This window comes from Sorex fumeus, unplaced genomic scaffold, assembly GCF_029834395.1.
Source record: "Sorex fumeus unplaced genomic scaffold, SorFum_2.1 ptg000046l, whole genome shotgun sequence".
NCBI classification, from domain to species: Eukaryota; Metazoa; Chordata; class Mammalia; order Eulipotyphla; family Soricidae; genus Sorex; species Sorex fumeus.
In genome coordinates, this window is record NW_026606103.1 from 10,988,947 (window position 1) to 11,000,368 (window position 11,422).

General features: G+C 41.1%; 1 pseudogene; it reads left to right on the forward strand.

The window, feature by feature from the left end:
* Positions 1-2,390: 2,390 nt before the first annotated feature.
* On the forward strand, positions 2,391-3,402 carry LOC130031259 (electron transfer flavoprotein subunit alpha, mitochondrial-like; annotated as a pseudogene).
* Positions 3,403-11,422: the final 8,020 nt, after the last annotated feature.

Sequence of the window (11,422 nt, forward strand, 5' to 3'; positions counted from 1 at the left end):
ATTTTAATGAGCCAGAAATTCATAAGCAAATCCAAGGGTGCATTCAGAATGTGAGAATCAAATAGGCAGGCTAGGGAGATAGTACAGCAGGTATTGTGCTTGCTTTGTGTATGTTTCACCTTGGTTAGATCGCTGGGTGCTTCCAGAACCTCCCCTAGAGTGATCCTTGACTATAGAGGCAGGAATAAGGCCAACATCACCCCCAAAAAGTCAAATGGACTCTTAATCGAAGAATCTAATCCTGAACTCTGGAATTTTCAGCAACTTCTGCATTATTCCAAAAGAGCTATATTAATAGCACTACAAAGAAAACTTTCTCCAACATCAGTCTTATACATAATAATTAGTAGTAATTAGTCTAGAAAAGTATATATATATTTGAATGCAAATTTTATTCAACTACATCTGATGTACCTTAAATAGGTACCAGAAATACTTTTCTTAGCCCAAAATTAACATGAGGAACCATTCATTGGATTAATTAAAACATGTTCTTTGGGTCTTTTTTATTATATTATTATTTCTGGACAGACTTAATTAAGATAGAGAAAACTTCCTATTTTCATACAATTCTAAATCATCACATGAGAAAATTTTTAAAATGCCAATATAAACTAAGCATCATTTCCACAAATTTATCTTAACTTTAGATTTAAAAATCTGGGAAAAGGTAGATCTTGATAGTATCAATTTTTATACTTGAAAATATAACCATAAATACTTATTTTAGCAATTTAATATGTGTATTTTTATCTCAATCTGTTTTCTATTCCCATTGTAGCTTCTTTCCTGGACATTGGTGTATCAACTAAGATAGATATGACTGATTAGATGCTTCCTCCTATCTCTGCTCATGTTTTCCTCTAAGTGGAGGCTATTATGACCTCTTTAAGAGTCATAAATGAGCTCAGTCTTTCTAAGATGCCTCAGCTGATAGTGCAGATCAGCAAAATCTCATTCTCCCCCAAATTTCATATGGTTCTGGCCATTAAGCCATTATTAGGCCAACTAAAGGTTGTGTTCTTAATACCCTTATGTCAAATGCACATGTGAAAAGGAAGGAGAGGGAATTGATATTGATTCTTTCTAATCTACTTATAAACTATTTCTTAAGTTGCAAAGACCCAGGCAGACACTATCTTCTCTTCTGAAAATCACCAAATGCACTCTTTTTTAAAAAAATTTTATTAGTGAATCACCGTGGGGTAAAGTTACAGACTTACAAACTTTCATGCTTGAGTTTCAGTCATACAATGATTGAATCCCTCCACCAGTGCCCATTCTCCACCACCAATGATCCCAATGTCCCTCCCACCACCGCCACCCCATCACGCCATCCCACCCTGCCTCTGTGAGAGGGCATTCCCTTTTGTTCTCTCTTTTGTTTGGGTGTTGTAGTTTGCACTAGAGGCATTGAGTGACCATTGTATTTGATCTATAGTCTACATTCGGCTCGCATCTCCCGACCCAAGCTGGTCCTCCAAATACCTTTTACTTGGTGCTCCCTTCTTTATCTGAGCTGCCTTTTTCCCCAGTATTTGAGGCCAGCTTCCAAGCCATGAAGTAAACCTCCTGATCCTTATCTCTACTATACTTGGGTATTAGTCTCCCGTTCTGTTACTCTATATTCCACAGATGAAATACACTCTTTCTGAGAACAAAAGGGAATGCCCTGCCACAGAGGCAAGGTGGGATGGGGGGGATGGGGGTGGGAGGGATATTATTCATGGTGGCAGAAAATGGGCACTGGTGGAGGGATGGGTATTTGATCATTGTATAATCGAAACCCAAGCACAAAAAATTGTAAATCTACAACTGTACCTCATGGTGTTTCACTAATAAAAATTTTTTAAAAAAAAGAAATACACTCTTTTTTTTTAAATTTAGGTTTTATGTTTTTAACTTTTTTATTGAATCACTGTGAGATAGACCCTTACAAAGCTGTTCGTGATTAGATTTAAGTCATAGAGTATTTCAACACCCATCCCTCTAACAGTGTACATTTCCCAGAACCAGTGTTCCTGGATTCCCTCCCATCAATCCCCACTCTATCCCCCTGCCTGCCACTATGGCTGGTGCTTTTCTTCTCTCTCTCTCTCTCTCTCTCTCTCTCTCTCTCTCTCTCTCTCTCTCTCTCCTTTCGGGTAACTAAATACACTCAATCATAAAAATTCACATTATAGGTGGCGGAGGCAGTGCCCCCGGGGCCAGCAGGCTAGTGCTCGGAGGCGGACGGTGCGGTGGGGCACGGGGCAGCAGACACCATGTTCCAAGTGACCACGGCTCCTGGGCAGCTCCGGCAGGCAATCTGAGTGTTGGGGTAAAATCTCAAATAATAATGGTGGATCTGGTGTCGAAATATTGAATGTGATCAAAGTAGAGAGAGAGTAATGTGGAAATCATCTGCCCCACAGGCCTCATTGCTATGATTTCAAAGTACTTTGGTAATAGCTGAGCATGCAAATGATGCCTTAGCACCCACTACTTTGAATACCATCACTGCAGCCAAACGTCTTGGAGGTGATGTGTCTTGCTTAGTAGCTGGAACCAAATGTGACAAGGTGGCACAAGATGTCTGCAAAGTAGCAGGTGTAGCAAAAGTTCTGGTAGCCCAGCATGATGCGTACAAAGGCCTCCTTCCAGAGGAACTGACACCACTGATTCTGGCAACTCAGAAGCAGTTCAATTACATGCACATCTGTGCTGGAGCATCTGCCTTTGGAAAGAATCTTTTGCCCCGACTAGAGCCAAACTTGATGTGGCTCCAATTTCTGACATCATTGACATCAAGTCACCTGACACATTTGTGAAAACAACATATGCAGGAAATGCTTTATGTATTTCCTTCATCACACAGTGAAGTGTGATGAAAAGGTGAAAGTGTCTGTTCAGGGAACATCTTTTGAAGCTGCAGCCACAAGTGGCGGTAGTGCCAGTTCAGAAAAGGCCTCAAGTGCTTCTCCAGCTGGGATATCAGAATGGCTTGATCAGAAAATAACAAAAAGTGATCGACCAGAGCTAACTGGTGCCAAAGTGGTGGTGTCTGGTGGTCGGGGTTTGAAGAGTGGAGAGAACTTTAAATTGTTATACGACTTGGCAGATCAACTACAGGCTGCAGTTGGTGCTTCTCGGGCTGCAGTTGATGCTGGCTTTGTTCCCAATGACATGCAAGTTGGACAGACAGGAAAAATAGTGGCACCTGAACTTTACATTGCTGTAGGAATATCAGGAGCCACCCAACATTTAGCTGGGATGAAGGACAGCAAGACAATTGTGGCCATTAACAAAGACCCAGAAGCTCTGATTTTTCAAGTGGCAGATTATGGGATAGTCGCAGACTTATTTAAGGTCATTCCTGAGATGACTGAAATCTTGAAGACGAAATGAGTTGGAAATATCTTAAGGAAAGGTAAAAAGGTAAAGGCCCTCCCGTTGATCGTCGATTTGCTCGAGCGGGCCCAGTAACGTCTCCATTGGAGACTTTGTTGTTACTGTGTTTGGCATATCGAATACGTCATGGGGAGCTTGCCAGGCTCTGCCGTGCGGGCGAGATACTCTCGGTAGCTTGCCGGGCTCTCCGAGAGGGGCGGAGGAACCAAACTCCGGTCAGTCATGTTGGCTGCATGCAAGGCAAACGCCCTACCCTCTGTGCTATCGCTCCGGAAATCATGTCAAAAAGTATTCAGAAACTTTAGGAACTCATGGCTATTATAATAATCATCGGAAAGCATAGAATGCTGCATTTCATAATTTGAGGAAAAATTCTGTCATAAGCCAGAGTGCTTTTTTTATGGGGGCTATGACTATTCTTCTTTTTAATTTTTTGTGGTTCGAGACAAATATTTTTTGAAATTTTCTAATTCTGTAATGAAATATTATAAAGCCATAAAGCCTTTCCATAGCCTTAAAATAAAATAAAATAACAATTCACATTATGTCATAAATAAGTTGTGCAGACAAGTGGTTTTTTGACCATTTTACACTTGCAGAAATATGTTATGACCTCCAAGAAAAAAATAGAAATTGTTACTTATAGTAATACCTTGTATATTTGTTTTAAATTAAAGCACTTGATCACTTGACATCCTGTTACTCATCGATTTGCTCTAGCGGGCGCCAGTAATGTCTCCATTCATCCCTGTCATGTGCTAGTGTAACCCAATGGCGTCTGCTCGTTCTAGGAACACAAAGAGCCTCAAACCTCTGTTTAGGGGATGACGAAGAAGTCTGACCATCTCATAGGTTGGCAGTCATGCGGTCTTTTTTTTCATATTTTTTAAAATTTTATTTTCAAGGAGTTGTTCGCAGTAATTGATTACATTCAATATTTTAACACCACTCCCACCACCATTACACCTTCTCACCACCATTATTTTGAGTTTTCCCACCACCACCCAAGCCTGCCCAAAAGGTAGATACTAAGTAATTTATTTTGTATTGCTTGTTATGGACTGGAGGAATAGCACAGCGGTAGGGCGTTTGCCTTGCAAGCAGCCAACATGGCCAACCCGAGTTCGATTCCTCCACCCCTCTTGGAGAGCCCGGCAAGCTGCCGAGAGTATCTAGCCCTCGCGGCAAAGTCTGGCAAGCTCCCCATGATGTATTCGATATGCCAAACACAGTAACAACAAAGTCTCCAATGGAGACGTTACTGGGCCCGCTCGAGCATAATCGATGAACAACAGGAGGACTGTGACTGTGACTGACTGCTTGTTATGAATAATTGACTAAAAGTGATCAAAAAGGTTTCCTTAGATGAAAGTCTGTGAAAATTGTTGTGTGCCCTCTTGGAGCCATTAAGCCCCTGTATTGAGAGCACTAACATGTTGCTAGAGGTTGAGTTTTGTTGCACTCTAATTGTATCTGACATTTTATATGCAACATAATTATTTTGAGATCCATTCCTAGGTTAGTAATTTTCTTTTAATTGAATCACCGTGAGAAGCACAGTTGCAAAGTTTTTCATGATTGGGTTTCAGTCATACAATGTTCCAATACTCATCCCTTCACCAGTGCACATTTCCCATCACCAGTGTCCTCAGTTTCCCTCCCACCACACTTCCCACCTACCCCCAGTCCATGCCCCAGCCTGCCTCCATGGAAGGCACTTTTCCTCTATATCTCCTTTCAGCACTCAGTTCTTTTTTTTTCTTAATTTTAATTAGTAAAACACCAGGAGGTACAGTTGTAGACTTACATATTTTTGTGCTTGGGTTTAAATTATACAACGATCACGTACCCATTTTCCACCACCACGGAACCCAGTATCCCTCCCACCCCCCAAACCCTCCATCCCACCCTGCCTCTGTGGCAGGGCATTCCCTTTTGTTCTCTCTCTCCTTTGGGTGCCGTGGTTTGCAAAAGAGGCATTGAGTGGCAATCATGTTCAGTCTATAGTCTATTTCAAGCATGCTTCTCCCATTCTAGGAGGTTCCTCCCAACACCCTTTATTTAGTGTCCCCTTCTCTATCTGAGCTGCCTTTTCCCTTAGCATGTGTGGCTGGCCTTCAAGCCACGGAGTAAATAAACCTCCTGGTATTTATCTTGGCTATTCTCGGGTGTTAGTCTCCTATTTTGTTACTTTATGTTCCCCAGATGAATGCAATCTTTCTATGTCTGTCTCTCTCTTTCTGACTCATTTCGCTTAGCATGATACTTTCCATGTAGTACCACTTGTATGTAAATTTCATGACTTCATTTTTTCTAACAGCTACATAGTACTCCATTGTGTAGATGTACCAAAGTTTCTTTAACCAGTCATCTGCTCTCGGGCACTCAGGTTTTTTCCAGATTCTGGCTATTGTAAAGAGTGCTGCAATGAAAAAACAAGTGCAGATGTCACTTTGACTATACTTTTTTGCATCTCTGGGATATATTCCCAAGAGTGGTATTGCTGGGTCAAATGGGAGCTCAATTTCTAATTTTTGGAGAATCATCCATACTGTTTTCCAAAAGGGCTGAACCAGTCAGCATTCCCACCAGCAGTGAAGGAGAATCCCTTTCTCACCACATCCGTGCCAGCACCGGTTGCTTTTGTTCTTGTGGATGTGGCCAGTCTCTGTGGTGTGAGATGATATCTCATTGTGGTTTTGATCTGCATCTCCCTGATGATTAATGATGTAGAGCATTATCTCGTGTGCCTTTTAGCCATTTGGATTTCTTCTTTGAGGAAATTTCTGTTCATTTCGTCAACCCATTTTTTGATAGGGTTGGATTTTTTTTCTTGTGGAGTTCAACCAGTACTTTGTATATCCTTGATATCAACCCCTTATCAGATGTGTATTGGGCTAATATCCTTTCCCATTCTGTAGACTACCTTTGTATTTTGGTCACTGTTTCTTTGCAGGTGCAGAAGCTTCTTAGTTTAAGATAGTCCCATTTGTCATCTCTGTTTTCATTTGCTTGGCCAGTGTCAGCACTCAGTTCTTATCCAGAATGATCATTTCCAACTATCATTGTCTTATTGGTCTTGTCTCTATTCTAGCTTTTGTGTGTTTATTTTTACGAGTGAATAAAATTTCACTCTGTGGATTTCACAGTTTACTTATATATCTTTTATACCATTGGGGCCACACCCAGCGGGTGCTCAGGGAACCACAGAGTACTAGGGATCTGACTCAGCCTCCTGCATGCAAAAAATTGAACTAGTGCTTTGAGTCTTCTCCCCACCTGATTACCTGTTTCATGCACTTTCTCACATCCCACAAGGATTTGGCTATTATAAATGAAGATAATAAGCATGTTTTCATAAGAGTTGGTTTGGACACCTGTTTTTTGTTTCTCTTCAGTAAATGTTTTAGAATGAATGGGTCATATAGTAGTTATTTGTTTAGTTACAAACATGTTAGAAAGATTTTCTGTTTTCCAAAGTGATTTTTTCACTTTACTCTTCCCAACAGTACTGTATAGGAGTTCTAGCTCCTTCACATTTTTGCCAACACTTGGTATAGACAGTTCTGATAATCTGACTTAGATTTTCTTTTACTTTACAATGGTGCAAATGTCTATGTATTCAGAAGAAAACTTCCTTCTGTTTTAGAATTTTGAACTTCTCTGTGCAACAGTATTTTCCAGACTATAACTTAATAACCGTCTTTTGATGTCCTGTGGAATCCAGTCGTTAACGGCTCTAGTCCAGCGGCCGTCTCTCAATCTCATTACGTGTCCAGCCCATCTGATTTTCGACGCCTTGGCAAACGAGACAGTGTCCCTTACTCTTGACCATCGATGAAGGTCTGAACTCTGGATTCTTTCTCTCATTTGAGTGAAGCATGATACTCCAAGCATAGCTCTTTCGATTCCTCTTTGGGAGACCCAAATAGCGTTCTTATCCTGTTTTCATAGGGCCCAGGTCTCTGAAGCATATGATAATGCAGGAAGAACAGTGGAATCTAAAAGATGTGCCCGGAGCCAGTGGTTTTTTTGTCCTCTTAGCTATTTCTTCGACACTCTTGAAGGCGTTCCAAGCTGCTCTCTTCCTCCCTTGCAACTCAGGTACCAGGTCATTCATCATGTTGACTTCTCGACTAGGGACACATAACTGTTGCATTCGGAGATGTCCATTCCATTGAGAGCGAATGAAACTTCAGGAACGAGACTGTTTCTCATAAACATTGTCTTTGTGAGATTCAGCTGGAGTTCAACCTTTCCACACTCACGGTCAAAGTCGGCCAGCATTTGTGCCTCTTGGATAATGTTTGGTGTTATTAGAATGATGTCATCAGCAAATATTATAATATTTTATATTATAAAATATTTTATAGTTTTTAAAATTTAACATAATCAGAACCCAAGCAGTAAATAAATATGCCAACAATAAAAGTCTTGAACTTTGTAGAAAACAATACTAAATTTGAAACAACGTTAGTTTATTTAAAAAATCTGTTTCTGCTTCTTTACTAGAACATTTGATAATCATGACCACAGCATCATTTCAGAGAGATGATTTATTGACATCCATTTGATTTATCTGTTTTATTTTATCACTGACAGAACTAAAAATGTCTTATGTGAATAGATAATTAAAAATATAAACAATAGTATAATTGCTCTGTAACTAAGAGATAGATATTCTTTTTTTCTGGTGATATCCTAAATTGAGTCAATGATTTAATTTGCTTCAAATCACCTGTTCAATTTGTTCATGTCATAATGAAATCAGAAGAAAACTCAATCAGATTTTCCTTTTCAGGAGGATGAAGTACTCATGAGTTTTCATCTTCCATGGAGAGATTTTTAATATAGGTATTATCTTTATGAGAATTCTCATTTTTTCACTCTTCTTAAAAAATATTTGGTCACACCTATCACTTCTTCAGGCTTCCTCCTGACTCTGAGCTCAGGGATCAATCCTGAGAGTTCTCTGGAGGCCATAATGTGATTGGGTATCAAATCTGAGTTGTTCAGAAGCAAGGCAAGAGTCTTAATTCTTATACTATCTCTCCAGTTCCAGAATTCTCATTTTTCAAGGTTATATTAGATAAGATCTTGATATAATTCCCTTTAATGTTGACTTATATTCTCATTAACGTTAACAGGAATTAAAATTTCTTATAAAAATGGAAATATCAGGTCTGGAAGATAGCCCTAAGGGACAGAGTACATACTTTGCATGCCAAAGGAACTTAGCTTGATCCCAGCCTAACATGGTTCTCAACACTGCCAGCTGTAACCCTGTCAACCCACTGGGTGTGAGCAACACCACGTCAGTGTACTTGAGCACCAAGCTGTCAGGCCACACCAGCAGGTCGATATTACAAATAGTGGCCCTCAGATGTCAAAGCACCAGCAAGTAGAGACATTTCTAGATCTTCTTCTTGTAGACAACTATCCCAGAGAGGCAACTTCTTTTTTTCAACTCATCTATCTTATTTAACATGTAAATATTTGTTCAATTCCTCCTCCCCCCAAAGAGAAATAGGCATTTCATTGAGAAGACTATACATATGTGCATGAATGGCAAGCTCAGTCATTCCTGCTCCATACAGCAAAGCATCAATAAGGCAGAGTCCCACTCTCATGGAAATTAAATGTTGCTGATTGATCCCATGCTCTCACACAGTTCCATGAGCAGCCATACAACAGCTCAAAGCTAATTCGTATGGCTTTCATGCACTTCAACCATGTTATTAATCATTGTTTAGTTCACGCTAAAGCATATTTGCAGCAAGGAATTCCCAGAGGAGCATACAATGAATAGACACAATTTCTAGATGACACAAGTACACCAAAGTCAAGTCTAGTGGTAGTGTATAGTGTGTGCATATTCTGACACATTCAGTCTAAAACTGTGCTTGAAAATTCTCATAGAGAATAATAGCCAGAACCAGTGATCCATCCAGAAAAATCAAGGCATAACAAAGAGTTCTTACCTAAAGTTTTTATCTTCACTAATCTCAGGAAACAAAACAGAATTTCATAATTATTGACAGCAGCGACTTCCTTCCGGGGAACAGCAGAGCGTCTCCATTTCCTTTTCATTCTACAGCCTAACTTTCAGTGCTGACAGCATATTCTCCTTGGAATGGTGTTGTCCAAAACCAGCTGACTCTAGGTTTTAGCAGCATAATCACTTCACTTCACTTAACTTCCCGTTAGTCGTCGATTTGCTCGAGCGGGCGCCAGTAACGTCTCCATTTGTCCCTGTCGCGTGCTAGTGTAGCCCAGTGGCATCTGTTCGCTCCGGGAACATGAAGGGCCTCAGACCGATCGTTCATGATCTTGACGAAGAAATCTGACCATCTGGTAGGTGGGCGGCCACGTGATCTTTTGACATCCCGTGGAATCCAGTCAGTAACAGCTCTGGTCCAACGGTCATCTTTAAATCTCATTACGTGACCAGCCCATCTGATTTTCGACACCTTGGCAAATGAGACAGCGTCCCTGATCCTTGATCGTCGACGGATGTCAGAACTCCGGATTCTTTCTCTCATTTGAGTGAAACGTGATATTCCAAGCATAGCTCTTTCTATTCTTCTTTGGGAGACCTGAATAGCGTTCTCATCTTGTTTGCGTAGGGCCCAGGTCTCTGAGGCATATGTTAATGCAGGAAGAACAGTGGAATCAAAGAGATGTGCTCGGAGCCGGAGGTTCTTCGTCCTCTTAGCTATTTCTTCGACGTTCTTGAAGGCGTTCCAAGCTGCTCTCTTCCTCCTGCGCAGCTCGAGTGCCAGGTCATTTTTCATGTTGACCTCTCGACCTAGGTACACATAGCTGTTGCATTCGGAGATGGTCGTTCCATTGAGAGCGAATGGGGCGTCAGGAACAAGGCTGTTTCTCATAAACATTGTCTTCGTAAGATTCAGCTGTAGTCCTACCTTTCCACACTCACGGTCAAAGTCGGCCAGCATTTGTGCCGCTTGGCTGATGTTTGGTGTTATTAAAACAATGTCATCAGCAAAGCGGAGGTGGTGTAGTTGCCGACCATCTATCTTCACTCCCATTCCTTCCCATTCCAGTCGTCGCATGATGTTCTCGAGGGTGGCACTGAAGAGTTTCGGTGAAATGGTATCACCCTGCCGCACCCCTCTCTTGACATCAACGATCACTTCTTTGTAGAATGGTGAGATCCTGGTAGTGAATCCGCAATACAGCTCACGGAGGATCCTGATGTATTGGGCTTGAATGCCCTGATTGGCGCAGCGGAAGCGTGCTGGGCCCATAACCCAGAGGTCGATGGATCGAAACCATCCTCTGCTTAGCAGCATAAGGACCCACATTTTCCCTGGTATCTAATATGCAAGCCCTTACTAATTCTTCATCAATAATATTATCTTTTTAGATGTTTGAAGTCAAAGCACTGACTTGTCTTTAGTCATAATTTCCATTTGAGTTTACATCTGATTGTGTAATACAAACTAGCCCAAGTTCCTCCCCCAGGTCAGACCAGCAGTGGGTGTGGTTTTCCCTGGTGGTAGTCTGTTATATTCCCCCTCTATATCCCATAAAGCCTATTTTTTGTCTGTTAGACTGAACTCCCACAGGGCAGCCTGGCTACCCCAACCACATTAGGCCAATAGTCCACTAGCTCCTATTCCAATAAACATTTCCCCCAAACTAACAAAATAATGGTGAGTGCAAGAAACAATACCCTTATCAAAAAGTAACAGTAAATTCAAGCCATAAAACACCAAGCTCCCCCAGAGTCCTCCTGGAAAGTGAGAGGGGAACACTCATAGTGAACTGGAAGGAACCACATCAGGATCACCACATGCACCATGAGAAACAGCACAGAACTGCACCACAAAGAGTGGATGAAGATAGGAGTTCTGAAGTCTCAACAAGGAATCGCACATACATAATCTTCCTGATAAAGAACTCAGAGATGAAATAGTGAGAATGTTTAATGAGCTTAAATATTTAGTGGAACAGATATCCTCCTGCTTAGGAAGAAATGAGAGCAGAAATAGAAAACTACAAACAA